This window comes from Megascapheus bottae, unplaced genomic scaffold (genome assembly GCF_031878675.1).
Source record: "Megascapheus bottae isolate mThoBot1 unplaced genomic scaffold, mThoBot2.hap1 HAP1_SCAFFOLD_40, whole genome shotgun sequence".
NCBI lineage: Eukaryota > Metazoa > Chordata > Mammalia > Rodentia > Geomyidae > Megascapheus > Megascapheus bottae.
Genome location: NW_028327715.1, coordinates 5433289 through 5454517, shown reverse-complemented (window position 1 = coordinate 5454517; position 21229 = coordinate 5433289). Strand labels below are relative to the sequence as shown.

Genomic DNA, 21229 nt, shown 5'->3' with positions numbered 1-21229 from the left:
AGTTCTTAAGTTTACAGGTCTATAAAATTCTCTGCTGACATTGTAAGCATATGAGTTCAAGAGTGGATGGTAAGCTTGAGATGGTGCAGGACCATCAGGTTCTGTGAGGTGAAGTCACGCAGGTAGTAAGCACGGTCAGTGATGTGTCTAGACAGCAGTGTTCATTTCCAAACCAATTCAGATGCAGCTTCCACAGAAAGTTAAAATGCCAATTTCCATATCCTTATGGAGGCAAGTTACACAAAACATATCTTTTCTCACTGTACCTTTGTGCTTATATTAGTACTCTTCAAAAGAGTTAAAACACAGAATCAAAACAAGTACCTGTTCATCAAGGAGCACACGCATAAATACAATATGTGGCCAAAACAGAAAATCAGTCAGCTATAAAGAATGAAATAATATCATTTGCAGGAAAATAGAAGTAGAGCTTATCATGTTAAGCCAAATATACCAGACTGAGAGAATCAAATGTCACTGGTTCTCTCTACCTTGTAAATCTAGACTTTAAAGATGAATAATAGGAATGTACAAGAGGAACTTTTGGGGGAAGGGAGAGCAGTGGGGAGTGAGGACATGACAGAAGAAGGTATGGGACATGTATGAAATGCTCTTAAGTATACTATTTGATAATAGTATGAATGAAACCAGAACAACTGTTGAAATTATTCTGAGAGTGGAGAGCACAGGTATGGAGGATATTGGAAGCACCACTGTAAACAACAAAGACATACCAACAACAACAACAACAAAATAACTGTAGAGATTCAGCATGAGAGCTTGAAGTTTTAAAAAATGCCCAGATCTCCAATTCTATTATGAACACTGAATGCTAGCAATATTAACTGAACACAAAGCAGTCAAACAAGTCAGGATTTCAAAAACTGAAGAACAATTATTCAAATACTGCAAGCCAGTGGAACATATTGAAATGCAACTGACCCTGCTCAGGTACTGGTCCAGGCTCTCAACTGAAGTGTATGCATTTGAGGAAGAAGTCACATGGTTTTCTAGAGGAGGGAAACTTCCCTTCAATTCTGCATCATGTGGAAAGTTTTCCATAAAAGAGCCCTCGCTGCTAGGCCTTGTGACAGGAGTATGGGCAAGAGACTGAGTGTGGGCAATCACCAAGGAAATTCCTTCAATGGCCTCCTTCATGCTGTCCACAGTCCTGTGAAGTTTGCCAAGGACAAATACCAGCATTTCGTTAGTCAATAAAGAACGCCTAAGGAACAATTTCCTTTTAGCAAATCAACTTAAAAGTGTCTGGATAATATTCCCAAGAACTAGAAAACATTCAGGCTCATCATCTATCTATATACTATGAGCGGAAACAAGCATTTGTCACTGAATTATAATTCAGTCACAACCTCTGGGACGAATAAGAGCTGAATGCAGGATCAGAAATCATTTTAAAAGCTCTTGAGCAGTTTCTTCCTTTTATCTATCTTCAATGAGGCCTGACAGGACTTGCCCCTTCTGTCTTCCACTTGCCATCACACTGAACAAGGAAATATTTTAACTCCTTCTTCATTTCTCCTTTCAGTGCAGTAGAGAAACAACAAAGGCATTTTTTCCATTTTTCCAAGATTAAATGATTATTTAAAAAGCATGCCACACTGTATAGAAATCAACATTCTCTCCCATAATTCTGTGCATCTGGGACTATAGAAATGTCACTGTCCCTGCCTCACATCTTCAAATTAACATTCTCAGGTCATAATAATAAGAGTTCCCACAGGAGACCTTCCAGAAAAACAAGCTATTTCCTTGGCTCATATTTCCCTGTTTTTGCAGCATGTACCAGCAATCTATCCAGGAAGTATACAGTGGGGAGTAAGGAGGGGATCCACCAGCAAGCCTGCAGTTGTTGACAGCCATAAGATTAGATACAAGCATAAAGGGATAGGTCAACATACGGCAAAGAATGCTGTGACAGCTTGGGAATCACTTTTCATTTCATTCATGGTAGAAACCCCACTGTCCAGTGCATAGGTGTTCACGAGGTAGGCCAGGAAGTTACAGAACCACAGAGAAATGATGTCACCTAGGCAGTGAGGAATGAGACCCGAAAAGAATCCCAGCAAGCCCTCTTCCCGAAAGATAGTTATTATGGAGTCACAAAGTCCACAGTATTTGGATTCTCTGCCAATGGATTGTATCATACATCTCAGAGTGATCACATGGAGGGGATGTGTAATGAGGGTAGCAGCACAATGAGCCATCATCTCTCGAGGTGTCTCTTTGATAACTTGGTCAAAGGAACATGAGGCTTCTCTATGGAAACTTCCAGTTCCTGTGTCTACGGACCACAGTTCCAAGGGCTCCTGAACACAGTCTTGGAGTTAAGCCTGTGAACAAGCCATGCTTCCTGTCGATGCTTCCAATGTGCTGAGCATAACAAAAGAGACCAGGAAGCTGACGTACTTGCTGCCCAAAAATATTTTGTCCTATTGTTGGAAGAAGAGGCACATATCCCACCCAGATGAGCGACACTAAAGGCATTTTATCTCCAGCCTCCCTCAAGTGGCCACACACAAAAATGCAGCCGCGGAATTGACCAATTCCAGTCTTAGTTTAGAAGACTAACCCTAGTGTCTGTCACCTTGGAGTTAATAGTATTTTTCTGCTACATCCCCATGAGAAATAATTAGGGTAGAATCTTGCAAAAAAACCCAGTTGTATTCAGCATTTCTATTTATATCAAATCTGCAAAGGAATTTTACAACAACGTATCTTTCTTAATTACTAGCATTGAATATGTAGCAGATAATTTAAGAGAATAAATTCATCATATAAGAGAGTTAAGTGGGAAAATCCATATAAAGAAAATAATAGTACCCATTTTTGAGTAACATTTTACAAGTTAATTTACTAAATTATATTCCAAAGTCATAGTACTTATGTCTCATAGCCTACTAATGTCATCAACCATTTCTCTAGAGACACAGTCACTGACCTTGGATTATGTTCTGTCATTCTCAGTTTATTACTTACCTGCTGAGTTCATAATGTTGAGTCTCTCTATGGGTTATTCTCTCTACACAGAACTCCTTGGAATGTTGAATCTCTATTTTGTGCATCTCTTGTCCTTGTTTTAGTGGAGAAACTTGAGATTCCAACATTTTAAGCCTGCATTCAATCTGATTTTCTATTAAATTTTCTGAACCCTTTTGAACATGCCCTTGGCTCTAAATCAAATTAAAATACATATTTAAGCATTACAGCATTGGCCATGCAAAGCCCAGAACTTCATGAAAACAGCTACTGTAACAATGATTTCAATGGCTCACTTTCACTTCTGTAAGCCCAGACAATCAGGAGGCTGAGTTCTGAGGAGCATGCGTGGAAAGCCATCCCAAGCAGAGCAATCGTCTGGCTTTGCTCATCACTTCCACTTACAAACAGTGGCCACACCTTTCCCTTGTGCGTCTGGCCACTCCTATTGAACTTGCAGCAATCTCTGACATTTGGTCCCACCCCTTCCGGTTTCCATAGCCTTTCAAGGCTAAACTCATTTCCCTCATGTACATTTCCAGCCCTTACCTATTTAAGGAGATCATTTATACTTCTATGGTATTTGTTCCTGCCACTGTACTTGTAGACAGACCTACAAAAACCTTTACATGCCGAGGTCCCTTCTGTAGATGGTGTCACATGTTGCTTGTTCATTCTAACTCATGTTGCTGTGAGCAGTGATTTTCTGGTCTCCTGTGTAGGAGGACAAACTTCCTGAAGATGCTGAATATCATTCTTTGTCTGGCTTTCACCCACAATCCCTGACTTTTTTTATAGGACTTGCCCCTATTCTGTTTGGTGAGCAGTTTTCTAGAGACCTATTTTTGCCATGGTCTTGCTCTAAAGCTTCTTTCAGACATATATTCAACCGCATTATTTGCAGGGTTGGATATCTAGAGCCTATTCTTGATTGGTTTTTCCATGTTAACCCAGTGCCTGTGAAAAAAATTCACCCAGAATCCCTGGCTAATGGGCTCTGACATGAGCACCTCTGGAGGAGTTAGGGATACAGCTGGATAGATCTCAGATTGAACTTTTGAATCTTAGAAGAGATCAAAGTGGCTGATAAACCTAGGCCACATGTCTACTTCACATCTTTGGGAATTACCAAAAACAAATCCCTTATTATTTTTGAACATGACTAGTAGAACTACACGTTTTATAACTTTCAATTCCTTAATACACTTCTCTAAGAACCTGATGTATCTGATGTAACCTGGCAGTCTCTTTCATGGAGGACACTTTTTTATTCTTTTTTCCTTTCTTCTTTCTTTTTTTGTTGGTCACGGGACGTGAACTCTGGGCTTGGGCGGTGTCCCTGAGCTCCTCAGCTCAAGGCTATGGCAAACTTCCAGCTTTCTAGTGGTTAGTTGGAGATAAGACTCTCACAGACATTTGTGCCAGGGCTGGCTTTGAACCTTGATCGAGTAGCTAGGATTACAGGAGTGAGCCATCAGTGCCTGGTTTGGAGAACCTTTTATCAGTGTATTTTCCTGTCCTGTGTATCAAAGTATGCCACTTAAATGGTACTAATTCATATGTTTTAGTGTTTCTTCAGCCTTCAGAGAGATCAGTCATCACAAATGTCTATGTGTATAATGGAACTGCATGCAAACAGCTACTATATCCAGAATCAGTTCCTGAAGACAACTACCTCACTACTCGCATCGAGTCCTCCCCATGCCATCTTGTGTTCTTGATCATTACAGGAGCAAGCATGGGTGACGGGAGACACTTTCTCCTGCTAAATTCTTATGTAGCTTAGAGTTCTCTCCATACATCGGCATGTTGAATGATTCAAAAATTTCTACTGAGATGAGCTATTTAAGAAAGACCTGGAAAGTCTGATGAACCAAGTGAAATAGTTTCTTCATGTTTTAGTTTTTAATATTCAGTTTTAATTGATATTAGAAAGGGGAAGTACAGAATGCTTGGCATTACATAAGTAAGGTAATGAGTACATTTCTTCTTGGACAATGTCACTCCTTCCCGTTCCCACCCACAAGTTGTACAACTCATTTTCAACATACAATCTACTGAGTACCACTGCTACATTTGTTCACTCTTTGTTCCCCATCTTTATGTTCTCCTTTACCCCCACAAAGACAGATAAATCAACAGACAAAAAAAGGAAACAAAAACAACAACAAAGAATAAAACCTGGGAATACTTTTTAAGCAATTATGCTTAAACAATGCTAAGTAGCTGAGATTTTAGACATGAGATTATGAACATGATTATGAGCATGCCCAGTTTGTTTTGAGATAGGGAAATGTTCATTCCCTATGCACCCACAGCCACCTACAGAAGCTGCCCTCACTTTGGCTCCCATGGGCTGAGTTCATGTAGGTATGTAGCATCATGCTCAGCTAGGTTTTCTTTTCAGATGCCAGAGAGAAAAACATTCTAGAGGGAAAAGTGTTCCCTAGGGACATTCCTTCATGAGGAATTCAGATTACAAATGATTCCTCTGCAAAACATCACTGAAATATTAGATTATAAAGACAAACTCAGGACTCTAGTACAAGTTTGTTTTTTACTTAAATTTCTTGTAATATCAAAAACTGTATGTTGTAAATGGACTAAACTATGGGGAGGGTCAGGAGATCTGGAGGGAACAACTTGTGAGAAAATGAAGGAGAGAGTAACACTGTTCAAAAACAAATGTATTCATCACCTGATTTATGTAACTGTAACTCATCTGTACATCATCTTTACAATAAATTTATTTTTTTAATTTAAAAATACTCTCTGATACTGATATTACACCAAGTTCTAGATGGCAAAATTTAACCATTGATAACATTAAGTGAGCATAAAAGTTTCATTTACAATGATCTAGTTTCCTTGGCATCTTATTACAAACTTCATCAACTTTTTTGAATTCAAGTGCCATCAATTCAACACAACAGCTGTAAAGAGGATGAAGCACCAATGTGAATACAAGAAATACTGCACCAGTGGCTCATGTATCTAATCCTAGCTTCTCAGGAGGCTGAGATCTTAGGAACAAGGTTGAGCCAGCCCTGGCAAAAAGTCCTGTGAGACTCTTATCTTCAATTAACCAGTAAAAAAACGGAATTGGCACTATGGCTCAAAGGGTAGAGCTGTAGCTTTGAGCTGGATATGGACGGTGGCCAGGCCCAGAGTTCAAGCCCCACAACCGATGAGAAAAGAAATACGGCCATCAATAACCTTTGTCAAATTGACTTAAACATTCCTTACTCTGACAATGGAAAAAGAAGTCTTCCTCTTTAGTGTGGTAGACTTTGGGAAGAGACTCACCAAAGGAGAGCTTGCCAGTTTTGCCCTTTGTCTTTTCAGCTTTTGTTGAAGTCTTTCAAATTTTCTTTGTTTTCTTTTCTATGGTAGCTTTCAATAGGAAATTTTGAAGTACAAGCCTACAAGGCAGGTTTTAAAATTATTTCCACGTATCCAGTTTTAAATGTTTCATATAATTTTAAACAAGGTTCTAAATAAATGATTATAGAAATTCTGAAATGCCTCAAAAGATTTTAGTAATCATACTTTTGTTTCATATAAAATGTGCAAAATTAGGATTAACTTGAGATGTTATACACATATCATGTTTCTCTTCTTGTTCTGTTGTGGATCCTATAAAAGCCCCCATTCAGCCAACCATCTTCCCAACCACTGAACTACTTCCCAAACCCCTGGATATGCATTTTAGGAACTCAGCATGCAGGTTCCTTAGCTTCACACAGATGTATGTAATTTATGCTGCTTCAATTTATACTTTTGCATTTCATCTTCCATTTCCTTTGCCTTTGGTACAGCTTCTGTGCATCCTTCCTCCTTTCCTTCTTGCAACTAAAAGAGATGAGAAACATTTTAGCAACATTCTGGTACACTTTTGTACACCAACTGTTTTTGTGCTGGCATGTTTCAAGCATTGTGAGACCCTTTCATCCCCATGCTGTTCTGGTCCACTTTAGGGCTCATACTGTGTACTTCGCTAAGGCAGTTTCAAGGAATTCACATGGTCCACAGAGCCTACAATTATACTGGCTAGCCTTGTACAGACATAATTATGACCCTGTTCTAGAACTTTTGTAGTTTAAAAATGTTTTGAGTGTGTATTAGAACAATGGGTTTCTTTGCACATATTTTATGTTACTCATATCTTCTATTAGCTTCTCCTATTACTCTCTACATGATCCCAGTCCTCCTCCTTTAAGAGATTCTCCTTTTACTTCTTGCTCAAACATTATTTTTAAGGTTTGTTTTTTTTTATCAGACATTCTAATTGGCAAAATGGGGAAGTGTTTGTGGAAAACATTTATATTTGGAATTTAAAGCACTAACACATTGTATAGAATATGAAACTTTCACATATACAAATATGCAGAACTAGGCTACGCTTGGGATGGAATAGCATGTTATTCTGTAATAAATGGGCTCTGAATCTCAGAGTGTGAGTGGTAGCATGTTCATAGTTTGCACAGTGCCTGCCTCTGAACCACCCTCCTCAGCTAATTAGTATGTGTTATCATGCAAGGTAATGCCTGTGTCTTCAATTTTCCATTGGTGCCATGAAAATCAGAACAGTATAGAATTCACTGGCTTTGGAAATGTTAAGCTAGGAAACATCCAGAAAGGGCCAGTAGCACAGAGAACTGTCCGCATTTGCATATGATCACATTTTATATTCTGATAACATGCCATCCTTTAGGAAGTGGCATGTGGGTGGGAGAAGTCTTCAGGAGACCAATCCTTCTTCACAGCAGTAACAGTGACAGAAAGTGGAGAGCACAAGGTTTCAGAATCAATCCCCATGGCTAAAGCAAGTATCTACAGGTGCCATAGGCAGCAGTGGTTTTAGGCACAGGAAGCAAGAGATAGATGTCTTGTTCTCAGTGCTATTCAGGGGGTCATGATCATGCAGCAGAAAGCACAATGGCACTTCTCCATTGGACGGCAAGTAATGGAGCTGACAATCAGAGGCAGGGGAAAGCCATGCACCTGAAATGCTGAACTCTACTCTAAAGTCAAGATTCCCCTCAAAGCAATTCATTCTAAGACAGGGCTCATGACGGGCAACTTTAGCAAGCACTCAGATGCAAAGGTGCAAAGTAAAATGGGACCTAGCAGAAAATGGAGAGGCAGTCCTTTTTTTTTTTTTGGCAGTTCTTTCTGTAGGTGAGATGATATGGTAATATCTAGTAAAGGAAACAAGCTCTCTATTTACCACTGTGAGAAAACCATGCGCATTTATTTAAAAAGCTACCTTAGTACAGTTACAGTATAGGTACCCTATACTACCTTATGTGGTTTTGATATATAATTGCTTAAGAGTTATTGCTTAAAAACCTTGGTATGTCAATTTTTTGAGAATAAATAATTCCATTAGTAACAATTCCTTAATAATGACAACTGTTCAGTAAAAGTATGTTTTTTTGTCAGTTGTGGGACTTGAACTCTAGGCCTGGGTGTTGTCCCTGAGCTCTTTGGCTCAAGGCTACTCTTCTACCTCTGGACCTGGGCTCTGTCCCTGAGCTCTTCAGCTCAAGACTACTGCCCTACCCCCTGAACCACAGTGCTATATCCAGTTTTCTGGTGGTTAATTGGAGATAATAGTCTCATGGTCTTTAGTTCCCAGGCTGAGTTTAAACTGCGATCCTCAGATCTCAGCCTCCTGAGTAGGATTACAGGTGTGAGCCACTGAGCCCAGCTAACATAAATATTCTTTTAAAAAGAAATCCAATAGCATAATGTAGATATTTTATCAACTACTTATAGATTTTACGTATGCTTAACACTTCAGGCCTTTTATTCTAGGTGTAAAATGAGAGAACAATTAATGTGATATATTTGCAATTCCGGGGAAATTCATAAATCATTTCTTTACAAGTTATCTTGAAATACTGAACCAAATGAATATGGAGTCGGGGATGAGAATGAGGTTTTGTGGAAGGGACTCAGCTTGAGGGTTTGTTGTGACACATCACTTCCCAAAAGCTCTCTGACTGAAATAGGAGGTTATGTGAGGTAGAGGCTGGCTCTTCTCAAAGGAAGGAAATGACTTTTACAGTAGGGTTTCATCCCAGCTCCCTGTTCTCTTATCTACAAGTGAAGGAAGAAATTAACGTCCACATCCACACATCAAAACTTAGAATACAAGTGGTTGATTTCAAGAGTTTTGATACAAAAGATAAAATACCCATTTTCTTCTTGGAAAATATTTACAAATTTCTCTTTTCTCTTTGGATTTTTTTTTTGAGCTTTGAACTTGGGGCCTGAGCACTGTCTCTGAGCTCTTTTGCTCTCTACACTTTGAGCCACAACTCCATTTCTAGTTTTGAGTCATTAATTAGAGATGAGTCTAACGGGGACTTTTCTGTCAGGCTGACGTTAAACTACGATCCTCAACGATCCTCAAATCTCAGTCTTCTGAGTAGCTAAGATTTCAGCCATGAGCCACTTGTGCCTGGCTGTCTTTGGATTTTGGCAATAGCAGTATTTTGAACACAGCCTGTGACTTGCTGGGCAAGGGAACCCTGGATGGCTCTCCCCCTCCCTCTTCCCCCCCAAAAACCTCTTGTTTGGCTGAGGCCACTGGGAATGTCATCCTGTCATTGTTGCACTATACCTCATGTGATGAGACCAACAATTGCATACACACATGCAATTCCATAACACACAGAGCTGGTTCTTAAAATGTGTCCATCTGCACAATCATACAATATTTGGAAATGACTAAAGGGAATACCTCAGAATTCAGTTTTTGTTGCTCCATTTGTATCTCCTTGGGCAGGCAAAGACAATTTGATGAGATTTCAGTTTCTAGTCTTCTGTCTTTTGCTAGTTTGGAAAGTTCCCTCTTGATTTCTTTTTGTTCCTCTGAAAGGTAGAAATACATTTTCTTAATTTTTTGGTGTCATACTATAACTGGGAGGAGCACATCTTAAATTTGAAACAGTGCTTATTTTAATTCACCATTTTGTTGCTTGTAATGTGGCTCAAATTCAAAGCCTCTTAATTGCTAGGTAATTGCTCAACCATTTGAGCCACATCTCTACTTTTAAGCTATTTTGTTTTTTTTTGGGGGGGGCACGGCTCGGGCCATGATATTCCTACTGATATTTCCTGTGTTGCTTACATTAAAGGAAAGCTTCACCAGGCCCCAGTTATTTCCTGGGATTGGGACTTCCTGATTTTTACCAGGCTGTGATTTATTCATCTCTGCTTTCTGACTAACAGAAATTACAAGTATTAACCTGCGCATCTGACAATTTAAGGTCCTTTATCCAATATACTTTACATAGACTTTAATTTCTCCTATGACAAAATGTTGACAACAATCAAAAATAATTCTTTAATACGGTCAGAGATGAGATTCTACTGTGAAACATAATCACCTCACAAAATATTTGACTAGTGTAATTATACTTTCAAAGCTTTAACATTAAAATACCTATATTCATATTTATTCCAGTGATTAAAATCAATATGCCTTCTACTCCTTCCTTTAGAACATATACACTGAAGGAGGGAAATATAAGTCTAAGTGAAATGAACTCCAGGATATGGAAAAAAGAGATATGTCCTTGTGGTTGATGCCTTTAATGTATTATGTGAAGCTGTTTCTTTACTCTGCTTTTTTATTTTTATTGTTCTATTTTTTTTCTTTTTTCCCTTATTGTTTATCACCTGTTGTTGCTGTATCTGACTTTGGTACCTGATGTATTATACATATATTTATTTATTTATTTGAATCAGGGAAGAAAAGGGGAAAAGCAAGATGCTGAGACAAAGGCCAAAGGATGAAGCAGTGTAAAAGGAATATTCACAAGAAAATACGTTGCAAATGAACTTTACAACTTGGGATGTGGTAGAGGTATGGGAAGTGGGAGAAAAACATGGGAAGAGGGAAAATGTTCAAGAGGTAATGTACTCACTACCTTACAAATCTAACCACAACCTCTCTATACATCACCCTGATAATAAAATGAAAAAGAAAGAAAGAACATAGAACACGAGGGTCTGCCACAGGAGCTCACACTAGGTATGTAAGAGGTAGACTTTGGAAGGAGGTGTAGGAGGGAATGTGATGAGTCTCCCTTATCACCCAGCAAGCCAGGCATGTTGGAATGTACTCGAGATCCCAGTACATGATAGGCAAGGATAAGAAGGACCATAGTCTGTGGCCATCTCTGTGCAAAATGGATACCAAGAGAAAAGCAACTAAATCACATAAAGGACTGGCAGCTAGGCAGTGTGGATCGTCCTGCAATCTTGGCAATTCATGTAGATGAAACCTGAAGATTATAGTTCAAAGCCAGCCATAGCATAGAAGTCTGTGAGATATTTCTCTCCAATTACACACACACACACACACACACACACACACACACACACACACACACACACACCCCTCACCAGAGATGGAGCTGTAGCTCAGTGATAAAGTGCTAGATTTGAGCAAAAAGATCAGGGACAGTGAATAGGCTTTGAGTTCAAGCCTCAGGACAATCACGAAAAAAACAAAAGAAAGGATTGGTAATGTGACTGAAGCAGTGGAGTACTTCTCCAACAAATTCGAACTCTAAATTCAATTTCAGTTGCTCAAAAAAAGAGGGGAGGGGCCAGGAGTTTGGCCTAGTGGTAGAGTGGTTGCCTAGCATCCACAAAGACCTAGGTTCGATTCCTCGGTACCACATACATAGAAGAAAGCCAGAAGTAGTGCAAAAAAAAAAAGAAGAAGGAAAAGGAAGGGAAGAAGAAAAAAGACAGGAGGGAAAGTAAGGAGAGGGGAGCAGAGGATGAAAAAGGAAAGAAAGAAAAAAGAAAGAAGGAAAGAAGGAAGGAAAGAAGGAAGGGATAATATATACTAAACATATGTTAGATGTTAAGAATTAGTCCCAATTATTTGTTTTAAATATCATTATTTCTAGAAGGAGACACACTGTGTCCTGCCTAAGTGAAACAATAACAAATCACATAAACAGAGCTTTGGTCAAACACAGGCCAGGCATACAAAGGTGGACCCACAGGATAGCAAGTCTACTGATGAAGCAGGTGTGTTAAGTGTGTGGAAGTGCATCCTTCTGATGGTTTTGCAGTGATGAAATTGCCTAATTATGCAGTTCCTTGTGCAGGTGCCTGCTGAATATACTAAATCAAAGGGATACAAAAAATAATATTGGCAATGAAATAAATGAAATAAACATAGCAATTGGATGTCTGTAGCAGATTTATTTACCTGAATCAAGGCATTTCGTAAAGTCTCTAATTCCATATCACATGAACAAGGTTGCTGATTGCCTTCTTTATTATCTTGTCTTTCCTTGTTTTGTTCAGATGAGCAATGTGCATTTGTCTTCTTGTCATCTAGTCTTAAGACATGAATACAGTTGTAAAATTTCTTTTGTTAGAAAATGTAAAGCTCATTGGCCGATATCTCTTCACATGTTACCATAATAAAACTTTTATGATCCCTTCCTTTCTAGCCTTATTTAGTATGTCACTTAAATCTCTTCCAAAAGCTACCACAGTAGAAAAGGAACAATTAAAGATAATTCTGTTACTTAGGAAGCTACTTTTACTAGCATAAAATATGAAAATGAAACTCTAATATTTTTCATAAGAGATGAAAGTCATTTTTATATAATCCTACTGTTCTCTCAACTAAACTAGGTAACACAATGTAGCTAATAAGTTTGAAGGTTAATGTGCACAAATGTGCATACATTTTCTACAAAAAAGTTTTATCTTTATACAATCTTTCCAATGATTCAAAGGATGACTTGCAGTGTAAGGTAGCCCCTTAAGATATTTTCACACAACACGTATCTACCCAGTACCAGAACCCCAAGCCAAGCTAAGTTTTCTAATATCTGCAACCACACTTCCATGTTTCCTTTATGTAACAGTGTCACTGATTAATATCAGTATGAATACTAGGAAGAACTTAAATGATAAACTTAAATAATACAATAGTTACTAAAATAAAACAGTAACTTTTCTAGCATAGATTAATTTTTAGATATGCATATATAATAGAGATAGTAGATAAAATAATTAAAGAATTCTTTTTTTTGCCAGTCCTGGGGCTTGAACTCAGGGGCCTGGGCACTGTCCTTGGGCTTTTTCCTCAAGGCTAGCCCTCTACCTCTCAAGCGACAGCACCACTTCTGGTTTTTCTATATATATGGCACCGAGGAATCAAACCTAGGGCTTCCTGCATGCTAGACAAGTACTCTACCACTAAGTCACACTCCGGCCCACCCCAAAGAACTACTTTCTAATCAACTTTTTCTTTCATTGTTGTTGAGTGAGAATAAGTGACTGCTCCTGTCAGCCTCAGAGAAACAGAAGAATCTAACACAGTTGAAGCACTGGATTTAATCCCCAGAACAAGCTGTAGAAAAATAAATATATAATTTTTAAAAACATTTTACTGAGTAGAAATGACAATTGTATATTGTAAGGAATTGTGAAAGAATAGAAACATTCTATGAGTATTTTTGAAATATTGATCAAAGTCTTTATCTACTCATATTTTACACAGGTAGACATATTTGCTACACATAACATTTATTGAAAGTAAATAATTAGAAATATATAAAATTACTTATATGAAGAATATTCTTCATCAGCATCAGTTTTAATGAAAAAAATTAAGGTTCAAAAAGAGTTTGCAGGCTGGGAGTGTGGCCTAGAGGTAGAGTATGGAAGTGGCCTAGCATGGAAGAAATCTTGGGTTTGATTTCACAGTTCCAAATGCACAGAAAAAATGATGGAAGTGGTGCTGAGTGCTAGCCTTGAGAAAGTTCAGTGACAATGTCCAGGCCGAATTCAAGCTACAGGACTGGAAAAAAAGTTTTTGCAATATACTGAGATGTCTGTTCTACTTTGTTTACATCATTAAAATTGAGGTTCAGGAAATATTCCTGGAGCAGGGAGTTTGGCCTAGTGGTAGAGTGCTTGCCTAGCATGCATGAACACCTGGGTTTGATTCCTCAGTGCCATATACATAGAAAAGCCAGAAGTGGTACTGTCGCTTGAGAGGTAGAGGGTAGCCTTGAGGAAAAAGCCCAAGGACAGTGTCCAGGCTCTGAATTCAAGCCCCAGGACTGGCAATAAAAATATTCCTTTAATTACTTCATGTATCAATGGTAAATAACTCATCAAAAAATATCAAGCACCACAAAACAAAACCCTGAAGAAAGTGAGAGGGAAGTCAGTCACAGCAAAAGTTCTTTTCTGTATGTATTTAAATGGAGCTCAAATGTTTCCACACAACTAGATACATACCTCCAATGACAAAATTCTCTTTCCTGTTCTTCTTCACACTGCAACTGTGATAATACTTTGCTTTCTGCTCACTCCTTTTCCTGGCATTTCAATACATTTTCCAAACATATTCTTATATGTATTTTACACTGTCTTTTTTAAGTTGTGAAGATATTTTATATGAGTGAATTGCATCCTGGGTCTGAAATAGCTGACCTGAAAGAAAACAGAAAAAATTCTTTGGGCACATAAAGGACCACACGTACCCATAATCTCTCATTCTCACTCTGGACACTCTACCCCATATGAAACCACTGTACAAAGCTCTGCAGGTTACATCCCTGTTCTGGGTTAGCTTAGAGCCTAGGGCAGTGGAAAGGCAGAAAAATGACCACTGTTGATTAACTAGATGCATTTTCTCCTTGTTCTAGGAATTTATTAGGCACAGGAGTACTTTCCAGAAGAAAATAGCTACCCTGATAATTAAACACTAAAAAGGAGACAGGAAGAGAGACTATGAGCTGATATTTATCCAATCTACAATAGTTATTGATGCTTCATGGCAGTCTGTTTCTACCTAAGATGGAGTAAACTGTGTTGAGCTATGCTTCTGCCTGAAGCCAATTCAAAAATATTCAAGCAAACCACTAAAGCACTTTGAAGACAACATATTTGAGAGAATGGAGTCAGTGAATGCACTGCTAAACTATTGTAGAGGGGTGTCCTTGAGAGACAGTGAAGAAAATATTCCCAGTGCCCAGGCCCTTCTGTGAGAGGGGTACAGACCAAGGCACAGAAAGAAGAGAGCTAGGTGGTGCATACTCCAGGTTCCCAAGATGCAGTGGTGAGGAAAACAGGCTGATGGAAGCGAGGAGGATGAGTGTCACGTGAGAGCGCACTGGAGAGTTCAGAGAGGAACAAGGGGAATTCAGGAGAGCTACACAGGACCCCCTTGCATATGTAGCAGAGCAGTGGATCACGTGTGTTCAGAAAGGGGCCTGGCATTGAGGAATAAAACACATGAAGAGATGACAGGAAACTACCTATTGTTCACACACTGCCAGGAACTGATGTCTTTATAGAACAGAGGACATCAGAAAGGCCTTGCTTCAACAGGGCAGAATTAACCCTCAATAAATCTTGTCCTGAAATATCTTAACAATTTATGAAACCAAGACAGAAAGAACCAACTTTATCTGAAAGTGACTTGCTTCCAAAAATAGGGCTCAAGAAATCAAGTTGTACATTACAGAAATCATACAGAAGGTTGATGAGCATAACTAATCATGTATTAACCACTGTGATTACTCTGTAGTTTTTTCAGTAGTCCCAACTGATACATTTTATTCTGCACTTGGGAGAACTTAATAAAAGAAAGAAATCATATGCTGATAGATCTGGATGCTGTAGCTCAACCCTATAATCCTAGATACTCAGGAGGCTCACAGGATCAGGGTGGGCAAGTAAATAAATACAGGAGGCCCTTATCTTCAGTTAGTTAGCAAACCCCCAGAGGGTTGAGCCTAGACTCGAGTGGTACAGAACCAACCAAAAGCAAAATGCCAAGCATTTGAACCTCAGACTTCCAGACTTTCTGCACATGTGCATACACACGTGTACACACACACACACACACACACACACACACACACACAGTGATCATATTAAGAGCTTAAAAAATAAAGCCAAAAATGTATCCTCTCGAAAATGAAAGCTGTTAGAGTAACGGTGATCTGAACTCTTCAGGATGAGCTGTGGAAAGACAATTCACCAGAGATGATACACAAATAGAATTGGCCCTGGCAGGATAGCAACCATCAGCATGCGTCTGTGATGCAATGAAAGGACTTGGATATGCAGCAGGGCAGGGACCAGCTAAAATGCTGAAACTCACAACCAATGTCACATTACAATGTACTTGTAAAAACAGAGAAAAGGAAACCAGTAATGTTGATGTTAATAGCTAATGGCAATGAGAATTTACATAACTTTTGGAAATTTCCTTACTTTTATCTTTCCTTTCTGCCACTCACCTCCTCCCCACTTGTTTTGACACAGGGCCTCACTATGTAGTTCCAGCTGGTCTGAAACTTTAAATCCAGTCTTAGCCAGAGATGCACTGGGATTACAAATACATGTTGCCGGGGCCAGGAGTTTGGCCTAGTGGTAGAGTGTTTGCCTTGCATGCATGAAGACCCAGGTTCAATTCCTTGGTACCACATACATAGAAAAAAGCTGGAAGTGGTGCTGAGGCTCAAGTGGTAGAGCTCTAGCCTTGAGAAAGTCCAAGGACAGTGCTCAGGCCCTGAGCTCAAGCCCAGGACTGGCCAAAAAACAAAACAAAACAAATACATGTCACCCTGCCTGGCTTTTGGAAAGCTCCCAATAAAGTCACATAAAGGAACATGAAGAGATTTTGTGAGTGATGTTTATTCGCTCCTTTAGTGGCCATGAATAAACATATATGGAATACAATAGTGAAAAAATAAACTGTAAATTTCATATCATGTGTAGTTCATCAGGCATCAGTAACAGAAAACTAAATGCTCTACTGCAAGAATACTCCTGTATGGATATGGGAAGGTACATGAGAAATCTAGAGAAATCTGTAGCAATGAGAAACAGTAGCTGGCTTTTGAACCAAGGCTTGAAAAGATCTGGTAGGCACTAAATATGGGATTAGCATTTACAGAGCTGACTAGGGTCTCCTAAGTTGGGGTGAAAGTGAAAGGTACCTAAAGTTCCTGTAGTATTGTAGGTGTGACCCTCCGTGAGAATGGGAGAGCATAGAGGAGAAGAACAGTAAAAAGACACAGGAGGGATTTTCCACTGAGAGCGATGCAGTGGGAATCATCTCTCTATGGCAAAGTGTGTAGCCCTCATTCTACTTAAACCTGAGGCATATTTGTGACACTAATGCAATAATAACACATTGGTATTGTATAACAGTGATAAGCAGTGCTAGTGTAAGTAATCTAAAAGACCTTAGAAGCCAGGTGCCGGTGACTCACAACAACTGTATTCTAAGCTATCTGAGTTCTGAGGATTTTGGTTAAAGGCCAGTCAAGGCAGGAAGTTCCATAATGGTCTCATCTCAGAAAAAGAGTAATGGGGCTGGGGCTCAAGTAGTAGAGTCCTAGCCTTGAGCAAAAGAAGCTCAGAAACAGTACCCAAGCTGGGGTTCAAGTCCCAGGACTGGTTAAAAAAGGATCTTACAGGTATTCTGTGGCCCTACCTTCACCTTCCATTCTGTGTTGTTTACTTTGCATGGAGAAATGCTCATAATGAGGCAATGCAGACTCTTCTGGGACTGATTCAGATGACTTAGAGAAGACATTAGTGCCACCTGTTCCATTGATTTGGTCTGTGGTCTATAAAGTAAGTAACAGTATTTCAAAATGTGTATGTTTCTGAAAATACTTCTAATGCCATATATCGAATATACAAATATGGTAATTATTCATCTTTTTATATTTGCACTAAAGATCCTTCTGAAATGAACTCATTTCATGTAAGGTTAGAGGAAAAATCAAGAATCAAATATATAAGATAAAGATAAAAAGATACTATTTTAAGTATGAATACTAACTATGATTTAATTACTTTTTCAATATTAAGGGTAAATGCTACCGTTCATTAAAAAGGACCCTGTTATTTGCAGTGGCTATTTCTTTCTGATTTGCATCTGAAACAACTGTTGTTGCTGCTGTGGTTGTCGTCAGGTCATTGATCATGTCATTCAAGCGGGTGACTATAGAAAAACCCAGCAGATGCACAGAACTATGGCTGGTGGGAGTATTTCAGCAAGCAACTAACTCAAGAACATAGACAGCAATCGTGCATATCCCATGAGCTTTGGAGGATAGGGTATCAAATACATAATTTTAAAAGTACTACTATTTTCACTGGGATAGAATTAAATATAAAAACACTTTCCAGGAGAAGAATAGCTTACATCTCAAAAGATGATATTTGTATAATAAAGAGAGATCCTAATACTGAATTAAGCAAAAGAAAAGGTAATGTCGGCTGGGCTCTAATGGCTCACAACTGTAATCCTAACTACTCAGGAGGCTGAGGTCAAAGAATCGCAGTTTGAAATAGCTTAGGCAGCAAAGTCTGTGAGACTCTTTCTCCAATGAACCACTAAAAATCCAGAAATAGAGCCTGGCTCAAGTGGGAGACTGCTAGTCTGGAGCAAAAAAAATACCCTCAGGGCAGGGGCCCTGAGATCACAACTCAGAATTAACATCAAAAGAAAAAAGAAGAGTATTGTCCTAGATACACAAAGACAGAAGTACAGAACCTATATATTAAGGAAAAGCTTTCAGTGAGAAGAAAGCAGTAAATAACAGAGAGCTCAATGGAAATTTTGTTCTTTACATTACATTTTTTTTTTGCCAGTCCTGGGCTTGAGCTCAGGGCCTGAGCACTGTCCTTGGACTCTCTCAAGGCTGGAGCTCTACCACTTGAGCCTCAGCATCACTTCCGGCTTTTTTCTATGTATGTGGTACCGTGGAATCGAACCTGGGTCTTCGTGCATGCTAGGCAAGCACTTCAACCACTAGGCCAAACTCCAGGCCCCTCTTTACATTACATTTAAATAAGTTTAATCACAATATACACTCTTTCCTAGGAGGAAAAGTTATAATAAGTTTTAAGAATGAAAGCAATAGGACAGTTTTTGTTTCTTTGGTTTTCAGATTCAGCTGGTTCCAACCTTTACACTGAGGGCCCCTCTTACTCTTGTTCAGCTTTCTAGACCACTCGGGGACTCTACCCCATGAGGTACACTGCCTGCCTCCTTTTTGGCTACTTATTGTTGACCAGGAGTCTCCCAGACTGTTGTGGGGGTTGGCTTTGAACCTGGACCTTCCAATTCCCAGCCTCTGTATCTGGTAAGAAGCTAATTCTTAAATGTGAAAAATGTGTCTTGTCTTTCTGCCATCGTTCCTTTCTTATTCATTGTAACAATGTAGATGCCAGGATAATGAGTATCTCACTATCAACTGCTCAATATATGACTGTAAGTATAAAATGATGAACCTAGGCATTCTCTGCTCTGTCTCCCTGGATAATGTATCCTAGATATTCATTTGTCTGATACAGTGTCATATTAGGGAACCCATTGTCTGAATATAGAATTTTCTTCCTAATGGCTTCCATTTCCGCAAGCAAGAAAATGAAATCCTTTTTAACATCTTCACTGGAAGGGATTCTAGAGATGAAAATTCTTTGCTGACAGATTCCTTCTCTCTCATGTAAATATTCATCCTGTTTGTTTCCTGTCTATCTCTTCAAAGGTAATTATTCCGAAAAGGAAATGGATTCAGTGTCTAACACATAACAATTTTTAATGTGTTATAAAAAAACCAAGCCCTAAGTTCCTGTAGGATGCATTGGCTAATGGTTTTCTTCAACTTGGTAATCTCTACGTCATTCATATGTGTATAATCACGGCAGATTACCCAATATCAACATATGCTAAGTTAGCATTAAATCCATCTATAAATTTTTAGTTATATTTTCTGATTCCATTCATTAAAGTAAAAAATTCTAGGCCGGGAGTTTGTCCTAGTGGTAGAGTGCTTGCCTAGGATGCACAAAGACCGGGGTTCGATTCCTCGGTACCACATACATAGAGAAAAGGCCAGAAGTGGTGCTGAGGCTAAAGTGGTAGAGCTCTAGCCTTGAGAAAGTCCAAGGACAGTGCTCAGGCCCTGAGATCAAGCCCAGGACTGGCAAAAAAAAAATTTGTTTGTGTTGTAATATTATAAACCCTTCCTTGTTAGTCATCTCCTTCAGATGCAATAATGTCTCAATATTCATACTTAGTAAAATAATTATAGAGCATTGTTATTTTGAACTATTGATTGTTTAGAGCAGTCTGTGAGGTAAATAAATTCCTTTGGTTATATTATTGAATAAATAAAATACACTTGTAGGAGAAGATAGAATGTAAATGATGAACATACCAAAGGCTGTTTATGTTCCCTGCCCTCACAACTCTCTTGCTCTTCTGCTGCAATAGACAGAGTCATGGCCTGCTGAGAAAACCATATTTTTCACCAGTCATCTACTGAAGTCAGATAAATGATAGTAAAAGAAAGAAGTCTATTCTTAAATTAGACATAACGAAAGTTTATCCTCAAGTGTTCAAAGTAACCCTGAGCAAAATACTTTTATTTCTCCCTTCAGGAATTACTTTAATGACCCAGATTTTCATCAATTGAATATATACTGAATATCATCTGAGAGGAAGACATGGAAACATTTCTGTGATTAATTTATTTGATACAAGTGAACCAACACATAAAGGCTAAAAATAAAATGTAAAAAAAATAATAAAAAAGCAAATTCAAAGTGCATATTCTTTTATTTTTATTTTTATTTTTATTTTATTGTCAGGGTAATGTATAGGGGATTATAGTTACACTTGTCAGGTAATGGGTACATTACTTCTTGCACATTAATAACCCTTCTCATGTTTGTCCCGTTTCTCACCACGCACCCCTCCCAAATATACAAATAAATGTATATATAAAATACCGGGTAACAAAGCCAGATATAGTAACTACATGAGATTAACCAGAAGGGGAAAAAAGAAAAAAGAAATAACTGTACATTAAGAACCACAATCACCCTATTCTTATCTGCCTCATTTAAGTAACCTATCAGCAGCTCATTCCAATTGTTTTCACCTCAACAGCAAGAGTTTTCAAGAACTATTTCTTCTCTTATTTGGCAATCAGTTTTCCTCTTTTGTGACTTAATCTACTATTTGTAACATTCATTAAAGATGCCTTTTTTCCCTACTTGCCCAGATCGGGCATTCTTTGAAGTGCAGTTTACTTCTTTATCAAATTTGCACTGCATCTAAAACTTTCAGAATGAACAGTATTTCCTTAGATGGTTTTCACTTCCCTAGTGGCAAGGTGGTTCCTACTGTGTCACT

General features: G+C 38.6%; 1 protein-coding gene, 1 long non-coding RNA gene and 1 pseudogene across 4 annotated transcripts in view; all 3 read right to left on the bottom strand.

Annotated features, from left to right (window-relative positions):
- LOC150039413 (uncharacterized) overlaps positions 1 to 9880 on the bottom strand; it is a 510688-nt gene extending 500808 nt beyond the window's left edge. Inside the window, exons 1-4 of one of the 3 annotated variants that reach the window (XM_090327882.1) lie at positions 9749 to 9880; positions 6776 to 6849; positions 6244 to 6419; positions 943 to 1171 (exon numbers count right to left, since the gene is read on the bottom strand). The gene's annotated coding sequence lies outside the window, so the exon portion shown is untranslated. The remainder of the gene's footprint in view (positions 1 to 942; positions 1172 to 6243; positions 6420 to 6775; positions 6850 to 9748) is intronic. The other 2 variants (XM_090327885.1, XM_090327886.1) reach the window with 2 other exon arrangements.
- Positions 1591 to 2352, bottom strand: LOC150039414 (mitochondrial carrier homolog 2 pseudogene; annotated as a pseudogene).
- A 2181-nt stretch (positions 9881 to 12061) lies between the features above and the next one.
- LOC150039412 (uncharacterized) lies at positions 12062 to 20311 on the bottom strand. Its single transcript, XR_016534424.1, has 5 exons — positions 20250 to 20311; positions 17510 to 17645; positions 14296 to 14490; positions 12242 to 12374; positions 12062 to 12153 (listed from the first exon to the last, which is right to left on the bottom strand). It is a non-coding gene; the product is annotated as an uncharacterized LOC150039412 (long non-coding RNA).
- Between the last annotated feature and the right edge of the window lie 918 nt (positions 20312 to 21229).